General features: G+C 41.2%; 1 long non-coding RNA gene across 1 annotated transcript; it reads left to right on the forward strand.

The window, feature by feature from the left end:
* Positions 1 to 18,106: 18,106 nt before the first annotated feature.
* Positions 18,107 to 21,595, forward strand: LOC115783753 (uncharacterized). Its single transcript, XR_004020236.1, has 4 exons — positions 18,107 to 18,219; positions 18,356 to 18,548; positions 19,235 to 19,451; positions 21,222 to 21,595. It is a non-coding gene; the product is annotated as an uncharacterized LOC115783753 (long non-coding RNA).
* The last annotated feature ends 780 nt before the right edge of the window (positions 21,596 to 22,375 follow it).

The raw sequence follows: 22,375 nt of genomic DNA on the forward strand, positions 1-22,375 counted from the left end.
TGTGTGTGCAGGGACAAGGCTGGAAACCTGTGATCTTCAGGCAGCACTGCAGGAAAAACAGGCCTGATTCTGTCCTGGAAATCACTGCATGGACTCAGGAACACTTCCAGGAATCACTGAGCGCAGCTCAGCGTGCCAACCACACATGCAGGTTAAAGAAGAAGAACTCATTTGTGAACCTGATCCAGGAACAGCACCATCTGAGCCAAAGTTCATTTAAAATGGACTGAGGCAAAGTGGAAACTGTTCTGAGGTCAGACAGATCCAAACATGGATGCTGCATCCTCCAGACTAAAGAGGAGAGGAGAGTCCAAAGCCTGCATCTCTGATGGTATAATAATTTTAGCATTCTAGATCATTCGATCCAAAATCGTCGTTGGATCATGAACAAACTTTACTATATGACAGAACTGATGGTCGTGATGCTCCCTAATTCTCTATTCTGACTTTTCCTCACAAGGTTAGCTGCAAATCTGAATACCGTCTCTATTGTCCCCATCTCAGTGGTAATCTGGATCAGCCCAACCAGTCGCGGCAGATGACCCCCCCCTCCCTGAGCCTGGTTCTGCTGGAGGTTTCTTCCTGTTAAAGGGAGTTTTTCCTTCCCACTGTCACCAAGTGCTGCTCATAGGGGGTCATTTTGACTGTTGGGTTTTCTCTGTATTATTGTAGGGTCTTTACCCACAATACAAAGCGCCTTGAGGCGACTGTTTGTTGTGATTTGGCGCTATATAAATAAAATTGAATTGAATAGAATCTGATCAGCACCAAAATACAATCAGCTGTTCCTTGTACCACCATCAACAACTCCAAAAATGTTCATCAAAATCCATTCATGATTTTCCAAGTTATCCTGCTAACAGACCAAAATGACCCAAAACATGGCCTCCCTCTACCCATCAGTGGGTGAAGTAATAAGCAGGACATCATCACACATTCAAAAAGTTGATGTTTCTGATTTGGAGAAGTTGGTTATTTAAAGGCTGTCAGTCAATGTTCTGTGATGTGACTCTGGATAGATTCTCAGTAACTTGACCCACTGAGCATGTGCTGTGGCCTCCATCAGACCTTGGTCTAATATCTATAAGGTGGTGCTGTATATCAGGCAGCACCCTGCTAACCCTACCCCTGCTCTGTTACACACTACCTGAACTCTAACAAGTGTTTCATTGAGATACTTTATTAATTAATTATTGTGTTTGATGGTGTCAGATACAGCCATCGTGTGTGTGTGACTCATAGGTGATTACCTCAGAGTCTTATGCCTGTGCACTTAACCTTGTTTACGTAGGTGTAGCACATCGCTCCATCTGACAAACTCTATAATCTAGTCCTCCACAGGGCCCCATCATTTAGCTCATGAGTCAGATCCTGCAGACACAGACCCGAGGGACGAGCCCTCAGCAGGTAACGAGGTCTGTGTCTGTGCTGGGCCCCCCAGGGTCTATTCCAGGAAGCAGGCTTAGCAAACTCACAGTTTACTCCAGAAAGGCCGATCAGAGCAAGATCAGCTCTGAGTACGTTCACCATGAGTCAACAACGGATTCACCATGGCAACAGGTAAATAAAGAGCCTCCATTTGAATCCAGAGGACAGAGGAATGTGAACACGTGTCACTGCTGACCGTGATGTTTGTGACTGATTACAGTATCGATCAGTGTGTTATGCAGATCAGTGTCATTCTACAGTAACACAGTAAATGTTGTCCACAGTCTCACAGTTACAAAGATGGAAGCTAGAGAACTGATTCTGAGCTGATAATCAATCACTGATGGAATCGCTCTCGTCTTTTTATATTGATGACAATCAGTTATAAAAGCACTCATGTGGCCAACTAACGTCTGACTGGGATTTCAGTGTAAAACCGTCTCCAGATGAATTCTTTCCACTGACAGCAAGAGTGAAGCTGAGGATCAGTCAGCTGGTTCAGGTGCAGCAGGAGGGGAGGAGTCAGCAGGAACACCTCCTACTGAGCAGGTTAAGGCCACAGAGCATGTTACCATGATAACTGACTCAGAGTTTAGGTTAACTCTCTTTCTAGAAAACAAATGTGGAGTTTCCCTCATCCCAGGCTTCACAAACTGAACCTGCTTCCTGGAACAGGAATGAGCCTGGCATCAGAAGAATTCATCTGTATTCCCAACATCATCCTGGACCCCCAGCTGTCAGCATGATACCACTGAACCATGGCCACATCACCAGACAACTTTTGTGCTTTCTTTGGATGAGCACACAGAATTCCTGGTCTGGAAAACTATTCCCAAAGCCTTTAAGAGTCTGAACAGTCTGGAGGCAGGAATCTTTGTTTCCCTGGTCTGCTAGAGGCTGCATGTCCTGTACCTGAAAGGAAAGCTGATTTCCAGGCAGCTTTTCCCACAGCAGCCACATACTGTGAGTCCTTCCAAAGGAGCTCGGACTTCTCAGGAGCTGATACTAAAGGTAAAACCGCATGGTTCAATCTTTTTATTTGTATGATGGTTGACACTATGTTTGATAAGTAGGCAACAAGCAAAGTTTGGGCTGGCACTTCATATTTGAGACTAATTCCTCCATCCATACCCAGCAGAAGACTAATGCTGCTGCCTGTGCATCAGTAACACTGCTGAGCACTGCTGGTTAATGCTCAGGTTACCGGAGTCTATGAGCTCATCGTGCAGCCATGTTACTGAGGGACTGAGCAGGGCTGGAATACCTCTGTCTGGGACTGAGAAACATCACAAACACCTTTTCTGTGCTCAAAGTGTTCCTTCATCGACTGCAAGTCGTCGAGTTTAACAGGTGGAACTTTTCTGGCAGGACGGGTATGAAGAAACCTCTGCTTACACTCTAATCAAGCTCCTCGTTCTGTGGCTGAAGAGATGTAATTAATTTCATATCCCACTTGACCATGAAGCTTGCTCAAATTACTCTGCAAATCCCAATGTGCTGGAACATCTGTGACCATCTTTGTCCCATTTACCTGAACCGTAGACATGAATGCAGGATTCTCAGGAAAACTAACCTTTCACTGGAAAATTAGAGTAAGTGCATGGTCCTTACCTCTTCTCTGACACTGAAAGAAGAAGAAGAAGAAGAAGAAGAAGAAACAGCCTTTATTGTCCCACAGAGGGGAAATTTGGGTGTAACAGCAGCCGCAGTTATTATAAATATAAATAAAGATATAATAATTCACACTATTAAGAAAAGAATATATATAAAATCAACAAACAATATTAACCTTAATACTACTAATAATAACACTATATACAATGTGCATGAGATAGATAGAAGAAAGAAGTGGAGGAATTCAACAGGTCCTCGAATCGACCAATAAATGTCCTGGTTCAATTAGAGCTGGTGTTTAAACAGTCGTCCTCATCATGAACCAGGACATTTATTGGTCGATTCGAGGATCAAACACCTGTTGTGAATTTTGCCGTTAAGCTCCTCGTTAGAGAACAGCAACTTGTGCAAAAAGTTCTGAAACATTTAACAGTTAGACCTGTTCATTCAAACGCTTAGAGAAGGTCACATTAAGTTCACCTGTAAAGTTTTGAATGCATTTTAGGCTCGTCCTGAAATTTCACCCAAAAGTCAAATATCCCTAACTTTTTGTGAGTAGTGTATATGTGGGCCTGGCCTGTGATTAATGAAACAGACATAACAATCAGATCAACAACAATATTGTCACATGTAACCCTCAAATGTATATTTATAGAGCTTTCTTTTGAAAACTGTAGGGAAATCCTCTGTAATCCTTCTGCAGCTCTGTCACATCCGTGCAGCCAAACTAAAGTTATGATGTTATGTAAGGAATGAATGAGGAGTTGTGAACAGTGTTATTGTGTTTGCAGGGACACTCTTTCAAAAAACAAAAATGAAGCACATTTTTATACTCATATGAACACAATTTAACCCCAACAACAGAAATAGAACTTTTTTTTAACCAAAATCAGATTGTGGTCTATTTTCTAAATAACTTTTTAACCAGTGTTAGATCCCACTATGAACTATGCCTCGTATCCCACAGCTCTCTAATTTCAGTGATCGGGTCATGAAAACCACTCCATTACAGCATCAGGAGGTGTTCAATACTGAGGTTCATCCAGTAGTTTATGTTTATCAATAAACAGATCCAATTCTTTCACAAATAATTTCTCTAACATTTGTGAAAACCGAGGAAGGAGGGACACTGGTCTGCAATTATCCACACAGGGCTCATCTCCATCTGTGGGATTATCTTAGCTTTCAGGTCACTTTCATGTACGTTACACAGGAATTTTCACTCAAGTCATGGTGTTCGTTTCAGAAGCTGTAGGATCAGCTCCAGCCCAGTAGGGGGCAGAGTGGCCAGGGGACGAGAGCTGGGCAGGAAAGGCATTCTATACCTGTGCACTTCCTGTGAAAAGCCTAGCCTATACCTCACCTGCAGCCGTTTCCTCACACCTGTGGATGAAGGACCTGCAAAAAAGAGGGGAAAAAAGAGTTGACCCAGAAGATGTAACTGCTCTGAGATTCTTCTGTTTAGTTCATTGGTGATTCAGAGCAATGATAACAATGTTAAAGTTAATCATGGGAAACACTTAACATTTAGGTTGTGTAGCCCCTTAACTGGCAAGGGCCCGGTGACGGGCCGTTTGTAGTCCCTTTTATATGGCAGGCTAGACCCTCCCATTTTTATTGACACGTCATTCGGCCAATCATGTAACTGGCTGCACCAAATCACCTGACAAAGCTACGTGACGCCCTCTGAGTATTATTGGCTCTGGGAAACCCATTTCTTAACATGATTGGCCGAATGAGGTGTCAGTCAAAATGGGCGGGTCTAGCCTGCCATATAAATGCACTTCATTCGGCCCGCGGACCAGACGCAGCCGATTAATAGGCTATGAAATGGGTTGTTCAGAGCCAATAATGACCAGAAGGCGTTATGTAGTTTTTGTCAGGTGATTTTTTTGCTGCCAGTTAAGGGGTTAAAATAAAAGAAATGGGAAGATGATCACTTACATCACTCAAATGTAATCCACTTATTACGTGAACATTTGAAAAACAAACAGACTCGGTTAGTCAGTACTGTCTGTGGTTATCCTGTTAGCTCTGTCAACACAGAGCCACAGACAAAAACTCAAACGCAGCAAAGTTGGAGGAGAGCAGCCAAAAAGGTTGAAATATGAACCAAGAACTTTTAAGACGTCTTCAGGCGAGAACGTAGATGTAGATCTGCTCGATTTATCAAGATGTCGCTTAATTGCAAAAGTGCTCCGATGTTTTTGGAGATGTCCGTTCCCGCTGCTCTAACAGCAGCTGTCAGCTGACCGGGCAGTCGAGGCTCGCTGTACCCGGAGAGACCGCCCGACTCCCGGCACATCGTTTTGATCTCTAACAGCTGATGTTTGGTTTATTTCAGTGTCTGAGATGAAAGCTCAGCTTCATATCTGCATAGTTTGATGTAATGTGTCGCTGCAGAGCAGTCAGTATATTTGGAAATGAATCATTTGTTCATCTTTGTTCCCTCATGTATAACATATTTGCACGCGAGGGAACAAAGATGGACAAATGATTTTCAAATAAAGCTGACATTGAATACCCCCCCGCCAAAAAAAAGAGGACTGAACATACAGCTGTGCTTCATGCTGTCACGGTTGCTAGGTGACAGGAGCTTTGCTATGTTAGGGTGGGTGCTGCAGATCCAGATTCACAGCTGCTCACTTCTGGCCTTCGCGGGACCCACGTAGCTCGGGACCTTCGGAGGATGCAGCCCCTGAACTAGGACGCAGCTCGGATGTGTTTTCTAAGTGTTCCTTGAATTTTTTGAGCACTGCACAGGGTACATGATGCACACTGACATACCTGAGCTGAGACTCCGTGACCTTTGGCACACTAAAGTGAAGCAGCTGCTTTACACAAAACACACAAGCATTTATTTAATACTGTATTGTGTAGTTACCACAACACTAATAAAATAACACTTACTTTAGGAAAGTGACTCAATCAGCAGGAAGAACGCCACAAATTAATGTTATTTCTGCTGAAAATACAGATATTTTACACTTTAAAGAAATATGCAAACTCTGTGTGTGGATTCTTACTGCCACCTGCAGAGGGTTTCATACCAAAGTACCTGATCATGACACGTACGTGCACGCACACACAGACACACACACAGACACACACACACACACACACACAGAAAATATACAGGCTGATGCTGCCCTCTAGTGACAGAAATGCATTATCACAGACCATAAGTCTGTTCACCAGGAGCTGGTATGCACACACACACACACACACACCCACAGATACACATACACAAACACACACACACACACACACACACACACACAGACAGACACACTGTTGTTATTTTAAACTCAAAAGTTCTTTGGGGAACTATCTTGTCTTTAACCTGACTTATCATGATGGTAACATCGGCTCCCTGTTACAGAAGGTCGTCTTTTAAATGATGTAGCTCAGGCTGAATGCCATCTTTGTAATATGAGGCTATCAGTGAGGAATATCATTATATACTGGTTTGCCCATTTTTTAAAACCCAACGTGAGAAGTATTTGAGTTAAATTTTTTTCGTCCAAATATATGTAAGTTTTCTGAACTGTTCCAAACCAAGAATGAAACAATATTGTCTAATCTGATTAACTTTAATAAAATAATTGTATATTATTTTAAATAGTTTTCTGTAAATTCTCTGTACCAAATCGGTAATGTTGCTCATACCTTCTGATTTGGGGTTGATTACTCACAGATTTTACAGTTTGTTTGTTTTTTGTTTTCTTTTTTCATGTCTCTTATTATTTTAAAATGTTCTTCTATACGAGCCATTATGTTGCTTATCTAGCAGTGGTAATTTAAAAAAGTTGTACTCTCGTTTTACGCCTTAGCACTGATTAGAGTTTTAGAGTTAATAAAATTGATTGACAGACAGACACACAGACTGGGACGGAGCGCCGCGGTCACATGGATGCGCACCCATACATTCACACATTTCCCTGTTAGTTATCGGCGGCGGCTCAGATCGCCGTTATCACTGCGGCAGGTTGCTGGTGAATTCAAAGAGTAGGGACATCCACATGCCACCTTACAGAAGCCTACAGTGGGTGGCCTTTTTACTTACGTGTCACTGAGTGTGCGCAGTCTGCCGGGTGTCTCCGATCGGCCAATCGAAAGAGCAAGACGAGTTCCGGTGGTTAAATAGTAGGTTTGCGCACACATTTGGGGTCACGTGAACTGCTTCATTTTGTTTGTTTGTTTTTCCTTTCCTTCCCATAATTACCCTGTTTACATTACAGGGAAATATTTGTGGAAATATGTTTAATTTATTGGTTAATTATTTGGCATAATAATTGTGAAGGCATGTTGTCTAGTAGACAGAAATGTCTGAAACGTGTAATCCTGACGTCTCGTGGGCGGGGCCGCAGGTTTAAAGGAGGACTGCTGTAGCCTGAATGTTCTGATGGTTACAGTGAAGGTAGCATGTGCTCTTTTTGGCACCATAGACTCGGAGATGTCTTAACTTTGCATGTAAAATACTTTCGTTTTTTGTTTTTTCCTCTTTTGTATTGTTGTATTTAGTTTTCGTTGTGCACTTTGGGAGGCCGGCTCAATTATTGCCACCTTCAGAACATTCTGACTACACCATCGTTCTTTGGGAGGAGCTTTTTGAGAGAACCCCGTGACACAGACACACACTGCTCCTGTTAACAGTGCAGAGGTCCGAACAGTGTGTTGCTCCAGTACTGCAGAAAAGTCTTGTAACTCTTCATTTCTTTATACTTTGCTGGGAAAAATGTGCAGACATGCAAGCATACATGGAATTGCAGTATATGGGATATCAATGCATACAGCTCTAATGAGCCTGAGAGTCAGGATTTGGTCACTTTTAGTCTTGAACAGCTGGCAGCAAACTGACCATTACGAAAGAAAAATATATTGGAATATATTGCAAAATATACAGTAATGTATTAAACAATATATTACAATATATTGAAAGTTGACAATATACTTAAAAATATATACAAGTATATTTGTAAAAAATATATTTGAGAATATATTTATATATGTTTATATGCTGACTACATATAAATTTATATATGTTCATATATATATATATATATATATATATGTGTGTGTGTGTGTGTGTGTGTGTATGGACAGTAAAACACTACACCTCTGCATTGTTCTCACTGTATCGATTTTTATTTCTTGAGTAGCAGGTTGACAGAAACATAAAGCTTGTCTACATATGAATTTTGCACATTTGACCAAAGATAAGCACCTAAAAACAGTGTCTTTGATCACGACAATTGGAAAAAAAATCTTTAAAAAAATGTAGCACATCAAACCATATTTATATTATTTCTATTACAATATATCATAGAGTGAACCAATGATGCTCTACTATGATGCTCTGTATGTACTGGTGAAGATTTGCACATCTGCATTGTGAATGTTAGTTTAGTGTTTTTGACCTCAGTTAAAAAAAAAAAAAAAAAGAGGAACATGATATGAAACAGCTCGACTCTGATAAAATTATCAGTAGGCCTATAAGTTTTTGTCAGTAAACCGTAAAATAAATGTATTTTAATATGTCACCCAGTCTAACTTTAGCTTATAATGTATTCATGGGGCATTAAGAGTAAAAAAAAAACAAAAAAAACACAAATTAATAATAAATGTTAATACTATTAAACTCCAAATTCTGTGCCTAATTAATTTTTTCTATACCAAGAGAAAAAATAACCTACCTTTTCTTCCATCGTTTTGTTCTTGCAGGAACTTCTATATTTTCAGCACCAGAAAAAGTGTATTTTCTTTTTAATCGGTCCATTTTGCCATTAATATATTATTTAAAATAACACTGCGCGCCTTAACCTTTGGAATGGGCAGCAATTGGTTCACTAATTGAAATGCTTTGACATACAGTGGGTACGATCCAATCACTCGCAAGGGGGGCGGGACTATGAGTAGTGGTTGTCTAAAGGAAAAAAATCCCGGCTCGTCTGACCAAGGTTACGGACTGAGACGTTCAAACTTAGAAATGCCGAGGTTCCGATATGCATTGGTTTTTTGGACAAAAGGTCCCGGCAAAGATGCAGTCAGCATTGTTCCTACGAAGTGGATAATAGATTTCGACCCTGAAGATGCCTCCAAAGCTTTCCTGGTGGAGTGCAGAACGGCTAACACCAAAAAGCCTGCAAACGGCTGGCCAGTGGAGCATGCGGTGGTGCTTCAGCTAGCAGGCAAGTGCATTAACTGTTTTTTATGTGTATTATGTAATTGTGCTATGATCATTTAAGTATGAAATGTTACGCTAATATTGCTACCAAAGAAAGTGTTTTTTTTTTTTACATTTTGTGCATTTTTTCAGTTACCAAAAAGCGAAAAATATGTAAGTTAGCAACATAAGTACAAATGCAGAATCAAACCGACTTAATGTACTGAACACCTTTAGTGTCTCCATTAAATGTAGTTGTTCTGTTACTGTATATATACACTTTATATATTCCTTAATTTATGCAGACATTGCAGGGACTTGTCAATTTTAGAAAAAAGCCTGTTCTACGAAGCTGCAGTTAGTGCATCTTCCGATTGGGAAATAGCTAAAGGGTGATTCCACCTAATTTTTCACTACCTTGAGCATCTTTAATCTACTCTTGTTAAAAACATAAAACACCTAGACACTTCAAACCTGGAGTAGATTATTCTAAACTAATAGCAGAATATCTAAAACCAAGTTTGGGATTTGTGAAACCTTTATTTGGTTTGTGAAACTACAGTAAAGGCCATTTTCTGCACTTATTGTGCATTACAATCTAGTGTGATTCAAATGCAGAAAAAGTGCTGAAATTGCCCTTTATTAAAGTTTCACAAATTGAAAGCTTGGGTTTTTTTTTTTTTTTTTTTTTTTTTTTTTTTTTTTTTTTTTAGCCTGTCATGTCTGGTAGATCTTGCAAGCAGAACTGTGATCTGAATGCGTTGTTGTGCCAAACATATTTGCTATTTCAAGATGAGCTCTATAGGTTCTCAATAGGCTCTTCTTGTTGTTGTTTTAACCCTTTATTTTATTTATCTGAGTTATTTTTCCACATACTATGTAACAGCCAGAGCTGACAGGCTGAAGAAGAGGAAAATAAAGAGAAGAAAAAGGGAGAGAGAAAGGGAGCAAAAAAAAAAAGGGGAAAGAGCACAAGTCTATTAATCAGATACTTCATCACTTTAACATATAAAAAAAAATACTATCAATACTTGCAAAAATAAATTTGTGTGTGAAAAACAAAACTAACAAAGCATGTTACGCACACCAACAATTTTGTTGAGTTGTGATTGAGTGGGCGTTTGTGTCTGTGTCATGTTTGTGTCTGTGTCATGGAACGTACTTACCAATGAGGGCAAAACGCTGCAGCTCCACCCATCAGAAGCCAGAGGCAGGTACGGAAAGCCCCCAGAACCCCAGGCCACCAGCAGCCCACCAAGGGCCAGGAAGACCCCCGGCCACTCAGTCCAAAGACAACCGCACACCTACCCCAGCAGACGGGAGAGGGTGGTCTCAGACGGAGCCCCCCCAGTCGAGGAGCGAGGGCTCCAGGGAACCCAAGGCGATGAGAAGCCAGCCCCCCCCCAGCGGCCAGCCCCCTGCACTGGCCGGCGGCAGGGCTCCCGGGCCCACGGCACCCAAGGACCGCCCGACCCTCCACAGAGCCCCCCCCCCCGCCGAAGAAGCCAACGCCGCACCGCACCGCACCCCCAAGGGGGGCAGGCCAGTACCCACGCCAGAACACCCAGCCCCACCCAGGAACCCCGAGGCACCCCCATCCCAGGGGGGTAGGGGGGAGGAGGCAACCAGCAAGGAGCGGCCAGGAGGCAAGGCACAAGGCCCAGACCCAGGTCCAGCCATACATACAAACACACCCAGACACCCGTGTACACATTTATACACAGATACTCATACATGCCCATACATACTTACCCACACACAGATATGCCATACATACACATTCACTCACCCACCCATACTCACGGAGACGGTGACAAATACACAAAGACACACATTCATCCATAGCTACCCACCCTCTGAAGGCGGGGCAAGTGGAAACCACCCCAGGGCCAACAGCGACCCCAGGACGCCACCAGCCCGGTCCCCAAGGAACCACCCGACCCCTACCCCAGGCGAGACGCAAGAAATCGGGGTGTAAGATGACCCATCCACCCCTCCTCCTCCCCAACTTGTAGGTCTATGTGTTAATGTTTGTGAGTGAATGAGGTGTATAGGGTGCAGTTAAAATTGAGGGGACAGTTATGCCACAAGCGCCAACTGTTGGTCGTCAGCGCTTGCCCACACTGCCCCCCCAAAACCCTCCATGTCTAAAGTGCAAATAAAATTTGGAGACAGACAGTGACGAGGATCCGAGTGGGGCCACCTCAGCGGCCCATCTCATCAACCTCTGAGTAACATGCCTGCCCCAAAGGTCCTATGTGTATCAGGGTGTAAGTGTGTATGTGTTGTGAGTTATAATGACTAAAGTGCAATTAAAACGGAGAGGCAAGTGGTGGTGCAGCTCTCCACGTGGCCTCTCCATCCTACATCTGTGAGTGATGTGTATTCTGTGTGTGTGTGTGTGTGTGTTTGTGTATGGGGAGGGGGAGGGGGGGGGGGGAATATGACCAGGAAAAATCCTGGAAGAAGAGAGCCAGCTGGCCGCTGGCTCAATAGGCACCCCGACCTCCCACACCCCAGCACAGGGCAGGGGGAGGTGAGCCCGGGGCCGCGGTGACAGCATCCCGGAGCACTGCAGCACCCGAGGTTGGCGCCCTCGCCCCCACCGCAGAGGGCGGCCCGCTCCTCCTAGATGCCCATTCACTCAACAATAGACACAAACAGGCGACAGGACATACTGGCCTGGGCATGGAAATGCAGTGCCCAGTCCCCCCCAACCACCCCACCGCGGCCCCATCCCCCACCCCACCCCCCTGCAATGCAGGCACCCCAGGGCCCCAAAAGCGTAGACCGGACATCCCGACGTCAGGCCAACCCACCCCACCCGGCGGCGCGGCCGGGACAGCAGAGGCCCCCCCCGCGCCAGGGGGGGCCCACCGGGAGCCGGCGCGGCCCCAGTGCCGGGGCCCCAGACCCCAGCCCCCAAGCCATACAGGGAAGACCAGCCAACCGACCGAGGGCCGGCACCACCCCCCCAAGCACCCCGCCCACACCCCAGGACCGAAGGCAGCACCATCCAAGCCCCCACCACCATCAACCAGGACAGGCACACAGACATCACCAGAAGGTCGCCCCAGGACCCCAGCCCCAGGAGGCTACCAGCTACCCAGGCCCCCGGAGTCCCCCCCCCACCCCCCCACAAAGCACATCAGGAGCAGAGCCCGCAGCCCACCACCCCCACTAAGTAATGGAGCTGAGCAGTGGGAACCAAAGAGAGTCAAATTCCTCCAATTTGTTTTTAGAAGAAGCAGACATTCTCTCTAAACTAACATGATCTACTAATAAATTTCTGTACTGAGTAATACATAGTTTATTTTTTGTCTTCCAGTTCATGAGGATCATCTTCTTAGCGATGCACAAGGCAGTAAGAACTATGTGTGATATATTTAACTCCATAATTAATTCACTGACATCACCTAAGATGCATAGTCTGGGGGAAGTTGGGATATGACAGCTAAACCATGTGGATAGATCTTCACAAATCCTCTGCCAAAATCTCTGAACTGGTACACAAGACCACAGAGCGTGTAGATGATTATCCTCTGAATTGCTTGTACAGTGGGTGCATATGTTTGAGTGTGTAAGGCCCATTTGGAACATCCTTTGTCCAGTGTAGTATGTTCTATGGAGAATCTTATATTGTACAAGTTGTATTTGGGGTCTTTTAGTCATTTTGAAGATATTTAAACATATTTCTGTCCATAAATTTTGATCCAGGTTGACAGAAAGATCACGCTCCCATTTTGTAATTGGGAGGGAAACTGAATCATCAGTTTTTATTAATAATTTATATAATTTTGATAACAATTTTGGGGTACAGAGGTTAAGAAATTCTGTTACCCAAGTAGGCATTTCTAGATTCAATTGATTAAGGTTAAATCTTCCCTGTAGGACGGACTTAACTTGTTGATATTCCAGAAATCTACCGTTGCCAATTCTATATTTTGATATAAGTTCTTGGAACGTGATAAATTTCCATCTTGGATAATATGTTCTAAGTTATTTATACCCTTATCACGCCATAACGGAAAATTCAGCATTTTCTTTTTCTGACAAATATCTGGATTGTTCCAAATGGGTGTTAGTTTACAGGGGATGAGTGAAGACTTAGTTATTTTTAAAAATTCCCACCAGGCTGTCAGAGAGGTATTTATACTAAGGACTTTATAGCAGTTATGATGTTTAATACTGGAACTAATGAAAGGTAAATCTGAGATTTTTATTTTTCCACAAAACGCCTGTTCTAGATCCAGCCATGGGTTGTCTAATGAGTTGGATTTGATCCACTTTGAAATATACTGCAATCTACTGCTTAAGAAATAGTAATAAAAGTTTGGTAATTCTAGACCTCCACTGTGTTTTGGCTTTTGTAAAGTTTTTAAGCTTATTCTTGACGGTTTGTTTTTCCATAAAAATTTTGAGATGTTTGAATCTAGTGACTTGAACCAAGGAATAGAAGGTTTATTAGGGATCAATGAAAATAGATAATTAATTTTTGGTAAAACCATCATTTTAATGGCAGCAACTCTCCCCATAAGTGATATAGGTAAACTGTTCCAACGTGTGAGATCATCCTCTATTGTTTTTAATAAGGGGATATGATTTAATCGTACCAAGTCTGAGAGCCTGGCGGAAAAATTTATGCCTAAATATCTAATATTTCCTGACTTTAGTGGGGTCCTAGAGGTTCTCTGGAAATTACAATTCAGAGGCAAAACTGTTGATTTACTCCAATTGATAGAGTAATCAGATATAGATGAGAACTTATCTATCAGTGTGATAGTCTTCAAAAGAGAGCCTTGTGAATTCCCAAGGAAAAGTAATACATCATCAGCATAAAGGCTAAGTTTATGGTCCATATTTTCAGTTTGAATCCCTTTAATATTTGCATTTTGACGGATTGCTGCTGCTAGCGGCTCAATGAAAATTACAAAAGAGAGGGAGAGAGTGGGCAGCCCTGCCTAGTGCCCCTCTGCAGACTGAAACTTTGTGAAATGAGATCATTTGTCCTAACTCGCGCATTCGGAGAGCTGTGTAGTGTTCTGATCCAGTTTATAAAGGATGAACCGAATCCAAATTTTTGCAGAACTGCTAGTAAGAATTTCCAATTTACCCGATCAAATGCTTTCTCTGCATCTAAAGACACGATTGTCGTCTCTAATTTGTTAATAGAACAATAGTCTATTATATTTATCAGTCGACGTGTATTATTGGCTGAGTGCCGACCCTTGATAAAGCCTGTTTGATCTGGATGTACAATAAATGGAGTAATACTTTCTAATCTTTTGGCAAGGGCTTTGCAAATTATTTTAAGATCTACATTAATGAGAGAGATTGGCCTGTAGCTGGATGGGAGTGTGGGGTCTTTGCCTGGTTTAAGAAGCAGGCTAATGTTAGCAGAGTTTAAGGTTGGAGATAAGATGTGGTCATTCTGAATCTGAGTTACCATTCTGAAAAAAATGGGAGCTAGCTCAGACCAAAATTCTTTATAAAACTCGGCTGGAAAACCATCTGGGCCTGGGGCTTTATTATTTGGGAGATGCTGTAGGGCTTCACTAAGTTCAGACAATGAAAGAGGTAAATCCAGAGCTGCAGCCTGGCTGTCATTTAGTTTTGGTAGATTTATATTATTAAGAAATTCTTCAATTTCAGTATCAGATGGGTTAATCTGTGGTGAATATAAGGCTTCATAGAAGTCTCTGAAAGAGTTATTTATTTGTTGTGGGTCATGAGTAATAATACCAGTCGAGTCTTTAATAGAAAAAATAGCTGTTTTTTCTTTATTCAGTTTTAATTGCTTGGCCAGGAATTTTCCAGATTTATTTCCATGCTCAAAGTTTTCCAAACGCAGCCTCTGCAACATAAATTGTGTCCTTTTATCAATTATTTCATTTAGCTCCAGTTTCAGTTTCCTCAGGCTGATAATTGTATGTTCTTGTGGTGAAGCGGCATAAGCAGTTTCTAAAGATTTAATTTTTGTTCTAATTCTAACACAAGTGCTTTTTCTTTATTTTTCCTATGCGAGCAGTAAGATATTATTTTGCCCCGCATTACTGCCTTTCCTGCTTCCCAAAGAACACATGGTGATATTCCTGGAATATCATTATATTCTAAGTATGCTGACCATTCCTTTTTGAAATAATTAATAAAATCTTCTTCTTTAAGTAATGATGTATTAAATCTCCAGTTCCTGATTGGTGGTGTGACTCTTTTCTGTGTCAGAGACATAGACACCGGTGCATGATCGCTAATAGTGATAGGGTGAATCTGAGTGTCTGTGATATCCATCATTATGGAGCTGCTAACTAAAAAGTAATCTAAGCGGGAATGAGATTTGTGTACTTGTGAGAAATAACTATAATCTCTCAAAGTAGGGTGATGTGAACGCCAAGCATCGCAAAGTCCAAAATCCTTCATGTACTGTTTAAGAATGTCTGCAGACTGCCAGTTCCTCTGACTCGCTGCTGTACTGAGCCTGTCAATATCTGCATTAAGTACCAGGTTGAAGTCTCCTCCTATTACAAGTGTGGTGTCAGAGTGATCTGAGAGTGAAGTGAACAAAGCATGAAAGAAGGAGGGGTCATCAACATTTGGTCCATATATACTAGCAATACATAAATCTGTATTCTGTATAGATAAATTAAGTATTATAAATCTACCTTCAGGGTCTATTGTACTGTTGCTAATGTTAAAGTTTATCTTCTTGTTAATCAATATAGCTACACCTCTTTGTTTGGAGTTATAGCAGGCTGAGTACGTGTGAGGGAACTGTGGAGAGGAAAGAGTGAGCACAGATGTTTTGGACACATGTGTCTCCTGTAGAAAAACAACATCTGCTTTTAAGTCTTTTAACCGATTAAAAATTTTTAGTCTCTTTTCCCTCGAACCAGCCCCGTGCACATTCCATGAGACAAATCTGAGTGTGCTCATATTTAAACTAACTGATGGACTGTTGTGTGCTCACTAAGGATGTGTGTGTGTGTGTACATATGTTCTGTATGTTGGCGTGTGCCCTTTATATTGATGTGTGCGTGTGTATGTGCGCTGTATGTTGGTGTGTGTGCATCTGCGCTGTATGTTAGTGTAGTAAACTGTAGCATTGTAAGTGACGTAAACATATTGCTGAGTGCAGAAAGAAAAAAGACGTGTAAAAAGTGAACTAAGTGACATAAGAATGAAATTAGATGAGGGGAAAACAAAACAGAACAAACAACCAAACAAACGATCACGGTACTATGCTGACTCGTCGGCGATAATGGTACTACTTAGACAGATTTAGACTATTTAATGGTACTGTTTAGATAGTTGAAAAAAAAACTCAGAAAAGAACGTTAATATGGACACAGATCACCTGATCGATCAGCTGAGCCATGGCGTGGTGTTTTTGTCTCGGTAAAGCTGTCCGTTTACATACAGTTTGTCCACGGCGATGACAGCCCGGGAGCCTTCCTGCATGAGCTTCTTCCGGATGGGGAATAGGGCCTTGCGTCGCTCCAGAATCTCCTTTGGAAACTGGTCGTTGACGCTGAAGTCCGTCCCTCTCAGCTCCCGGCCGCGGCTCTTCACCAGCTCTTTTTCTTTGAAGTGTTCGAATTTGGCCACGATCGGTCTGGGTCTGCGTGCTCCGGGTCGCTTCCCTCCCAGGCGGTGGACTCTATGGAAGGCGATGGTCTTCACGGCGTCCTCCGGGAGCTTCAGGTGAGTTTGGATAAATTCCTTCACTGTAGCCTCCGGGTCCTCCTCTGCCTTCTCCGGGATACCTGAAAACACAAGATTTTCTCTCATGCTGCGGGCCTGAAGCTCGATAATCGATTCTTTAATTTTCTTATTTTCTTCTGAGAGCCGGGTCGTTTCCTCGGTGAGGGAATTCACCGACTCTCTGAGGACAGCGTTTTCAGCAGCCAGTGTTTCCACCTGATGCTGGCTGAACTCGACTGACTCCCGCAGGGCCTGAAACTCCTTGTGAAGGATTTCAACCAGGGCCAAGCGGGCGTCAAAGCTGGACAATTTGTTATTAATGGACTCCAGAATGTCCACAATATTGGTGGTGGGTGGCGAAGTTGCCTCTGGGGAATCTTCTGGGCGGCTTCTTTTTGTGGACGGCGTTGCTTTGCTGGTGGAGGGAGTCGGCGTCTTGTCTGTTTTCCCCATGACGACTCGCTCAAAACACCCGTCGATGTACCGCAGCAAACTATCCAGGTCCTCTCCACCGTCCTCCAGATTGTTGAAAATAATTTAAGTTAGGCTAAGAAACTACCTATATTTTTTTAGTTTTAAGCCTGTCTAGTTATAAATTGGCGAGAAAAAAAAAGGCTAATCACGCAAATGTTTGCTGATAGAGTCACGCCGCCATTAACGATACTGCCGAGATTCACAAAGTCTCGCGTGACTACAGCATAGTCTCCGTCCGTCACAAAATTTCTTGGTTTTAAGTATTCTGTCCCAAGCATGTCCCAAATCAGAAGCTGTAATCAGAAAGCAACTTCAGCTTTGTGCCTGTTCTAGACATAATTTAAGTTAATTTAGGATCTTTGATTTTATCTTTTAGGTCCTCAAGTATTGTATTCTTATCCATCATGACATTATTACAATGTATCATAAGAGTCTGGCATGTTCAATACAATTAAACAGTGTCCCAGCATACTTTAGATGTAATAGATGGTTCTAGAAAGAACATGTTCCTGCTAAAATACTGATTCAGATAAATAACTACCTTTATTAGCTGTCCTAAAGACTGTCAATTCTTGAACATTTCAAAGTCCTTGTATATTTAACAAGAGAGACATTTAAAACAATCATACCAGTTTAAAAATCTTCATTACTGGCTGCAATGAAGTTCTCTTGCCTTTGTCTTTTCAGAGAAAGAATCAACTCTAAAAATTGCAGAGCGAACTCTACTGAAAGTGGACACACCAAAGGATGAAAAGCGAATAAAGAAACCTAAGTGACTATTCTCTGATGAAGATTCAACTGTCACTGGAGATGAAACAAATCCTGACATCCCAGGAAAGGTAGAGGAACATTTGTCATTAACACATGGTGAAAAAAGTGTTCTTATTAGGACAACTTTTGGAGGTATGTTTGTTTGCACAGTTTTAATAATTCTACACAAAAATATTATTTATGTGGTTATTTGTAACTCGGCAGGAAACATCCAAACTTGCTGCAAGGACGCATGTGGAGGAGGAAATTCTTTTTGGAGACAGCCGGTTTCCACCAGGATCCCACAGTCCAGGTGAATCTCCCAGCGATGACAATGCTGCCAAAGTCAGAGACCTTCAGAACCAGGTTAAGGTTCTACAGAGGGAAAACTCAAGGCTGTGCAACTTGGCCATAAAAGGTGAGAATCATTTTAATATTTATAGACCTCTCCATATTGATAAAAAAGAATTGCTATGTATTACTTTGACTGTTATGCAATAGTTGCCCCCCCAACGAACAGAAGAGGGTAATCTTCAGTTTGATTTATTTTCCAGTAGCCTTTTTGACTGAAAAGCAACCCAGTTGGAGAAGTGCTGGTCCATTACACTTCTGCTCTAGTATACAAAGACATTTAAAATCTAAATAATGTATTAAAAAAAATTCTTCCTCTTGGTGTCAATAGTAAACCTAAAATAGATCTATAAAGTAAATTTGTTAGAATATTGTTATAACCTAAAAGATAAAAGGAATTTTATAAAATAAAATCGTTCACAGTGAATTCCAAAATAAAGAAGGATCAGCATTTGGGGTATCACAATCCAAAAGTCATGGCTCTCTACTTACCGTGTTTTTAAAGTCACAGCTCAGCTCAGATTCTGTCTAACCAGACAGATTAGAACACATAGTGTGCAATTATTAGTGCAACCTCTAATTATTAGAGGTTGAGATGCTTGAGAGTCCCAGTGAGATTGAAGCTGCGCCTTTGAAAGCAGCTGAAGTAAGTGTATATGTTTTTACTTGTGTTTTTTTTTTACAAACATAAACATTTACACACTTTGTAATGTAATCTATTTTTTTGGTTTGCTTTGTTTTACTTTTAACAAGGTCAAATTGGGGAGTGATGGAATAACCATATCAACTCACTGTTGGGAGACTGCCAAATCCCAAAAAACTCCTACTGTGATGGCTCGAGTGTTGCTGATGGGTCTGTTCAGTGTTGACATCCTCATGAAATCAAACCTGACTGGAGGGATGAATAAGGTGGACCCTGCTGCTGAACGTTGCCAGGCTCTTGACACGAAAAGGCTCCAAGCTTTAGTTGGTAAATACCGTCCCTCCTCCCCCTGATACACACTTAAAAGGTGGATTTTATGTAAAATTGACTTTTTGGGTAGGGGCTTTTCAATCACGTAATGTTATTCTCTCATCAAAAGCACACCTGACGTGTTGCTGTGATTCTTTCCTGCATGTTTGAGAAATCCTTTAATCTCTGGTGGCAGCCATTCGGGGGTTGCTAAATGCTCTCACAGAGCAGCATTGCTTATTTCCACAAAGCTCCTCCTTGGAGCTTCAGTTACCAGCCGAGCTCCTGAGCTAGTTAGGGTTAGGACCATTTCTGAGGTTCACTGTTAGCCTGTTGAAGCCAAGATGTGTGTTTGAGATCATTGACATGTTGGAGCACTTAATATTGTTCAAGTTTCAACCATCTAACTGTTGATTTGAGATTAAGTTGAATATTTTTTAGGTAATCCTCCATCCCTCCTTTGTGCAATGCACCAGTGCTCCTGGTTGTGCTTCATACTAGGGTTTAATATTTTTCCCGAAAATGACATGAATCAAATCCCGGGAAATGACGAGCCATTTCCCGGGAATCCCGGGAAAAAGTTTATTTATTTATTTATTATAATTAGGCCTTCTGTAGCCTGTGTCGGCCTTAACCTATTGTGATATTGTAGAGGTAGCTTTCCAGCTATGTCCTGTTATGCCCTGTAGGGGGCAACGTCGGCTTGATTAATGCAATAAAACCTACATCTCGACATTCAAGTGCTCGAGCTATGCGGTGTTGTATCGTTCCTCAACACTCCCTTAACAAATATAATTAGAATATTCCTCCATTGTACATGGAATTATAACAAGCTATTTTACAACTGCTGGTGCAAAACAATACGGTTCATCTCCACAGCATTGATAAAGGCTCAGCCACGCTGTCGTGGCGACATCTGTTGCGCTATATCTCCACCAGTGGAACGCTGTAATAGTCATTGAAAAGTTAACTACCGTACTACACTATAATATGACATAACACAGGGCCTTGAGTAATGCACTACGACTTGGTCATTGCCATTCTGGCAACAGCAAATTATAACACCGTGTCTGAGGGTTAAAGTAGGTTCGCTGTGAATCGTCTTTTGAAAAACTGGCCAATCCTTATAGCCTAAAAAATATACATTTTACTCAACTCCATTTTAAAAGCAAAATATGTTAAAGCAATCTATTTCATGATAATTTCTTCACCCATTAGGCCCGTATCCTAATTCATGGTTGTTAGTAAGCGGCTGCAAACGAGGAAAAGAAACACTCGAAGTTAAACAGATATTTCTTTATTGTTCAGGGCAGGCATATTTTATAGGCTATATAATGCAATATACAATATATAATAATATAAAATTATATAATACAAAATACCTTAGGGTAAACACATTGCCTACGATTTCAACAAATTAAAGAGGAAAAAAGCACAACTGTGTAATACCTCTATTAAAACGCTTGCGATGAAGCTGAAGCCTTAAACGGAGGCTGAACGTGCCTGAAATGAAGAGTAATGCTTTTCGCATTAAACGAACCCTTCTCTCAATATTTCCTTAAATTTACATTCTGAAGCTTTCTTTTCTTTCTGAAAGTCAAATCGACGCGCGCGACTTTTTTCCCGGTTTCCCGTCTAACGTTTCCCGGGAAACGGGAAATGGTTCTGATCGCATTTCCCGGGAATCCCGGATCCCGGGATTAAACCCTACTTCATACACATCTTTAGAGTAATATGACATTAATTTTTCAGGTTTTGAATATATCTGTTTTATATTTCTTTTCAAAGATGCTGTTGTCAGCCACCATCCTGGGGTGAAGATTTCTGACATCAGAAAAGCAATCAATGCAAGAATTTGAATTTCAACTTGAAAATGTTTGGATGGTTGAAATAGGAGTATGTTTCAGCATCAACAGTTGTGTTGATCGTTTTATTTTGTCTTTTCTTTTGCTTGTAATAAATACTTGTGCTTTTCATGCCATGTTCATGTTTACATTATGTACTTTGTGTCACTGTTGGCAATAATCTAGTTGTTAAAAGTAATTTTTATTGTCTAAATGAATAAAAGTTAAGTTTTGTTTTAAAATCTGTATCCTCTCATTTTATGTATTGTATCAATGTTCAACTGTTAAACATGTGATGTGCAGTCTCAAGATCATTTGACAGAGAATAGAGAATGTTTAAATATATGTGGATATATATTAAAAAAATAAAAAGGCAGTTGTTATCCTATATATGTCAAAATGTATTGAAAAATATACCGAGGCTATATATTGCAATATATGACATAATATATAAGGAATTGCCGCTTTCCATATATGACAAAATATATCTTTGTAAAAGTACTTAAATATATTGGGTTATATACTATAAAATATATTACATTATATAATCAAGCAGTGGCAGATAAATATATATTACAATATATTAAGAAATATATTTAGTTTATATATTATTTAATATATTAAAGCATGCCTACGAAAATATATATTGTACTATATTTTTGAATATATGAAAAGCGGCAATTCCTTGTATATTATTACATATATTGTAATATATTATACTGTTATATTTTCCAATATAATTTTCAATATATATCTTACAGTATGATTAGGTAAGTTTCACAGTGAATTATTAATCAATATCAGTTGAAAAATACAGCAGTACCTTTAATTTTACGAGAAGACTTCAAATAACCTAGAAATCCAAACTTTATGATATTCAATATATTGTTGATCAATATATGGTAAAATATATTTTTCTTTCGTAAGGGGAGCTAACCATCAAAAACGGTTTCGTACAGAATATGACGTCACTGTGACGGTCGGTCGGTCGCTGAAAAGTCCTCCAATAGTTTATGTGAGAGATGTTAACGGGAGACTCCACCGGTTAGCTGTTATTAAAGAGGAATGTAGAGCCTGTTGGAGGCAGGTGACCCGGTG

The sequence above is a fragment of the Archocentrus centrarchus genome, chromosome 7 (assembly GCF_007364275.1).
Source record: "Archocentrus centrarchus isolate MPI-CPG fArcCen1 chromosome 7, fArcCen1, whole genome shotgun sequence".
In the NCBI taxonomy this organism is placed as follows: Eukaryota; Metazoa; Chordata; class Actinopteri; order Cichliformes; family Cichlidae; genus Archocentrus; species Archocentrus centrarchus.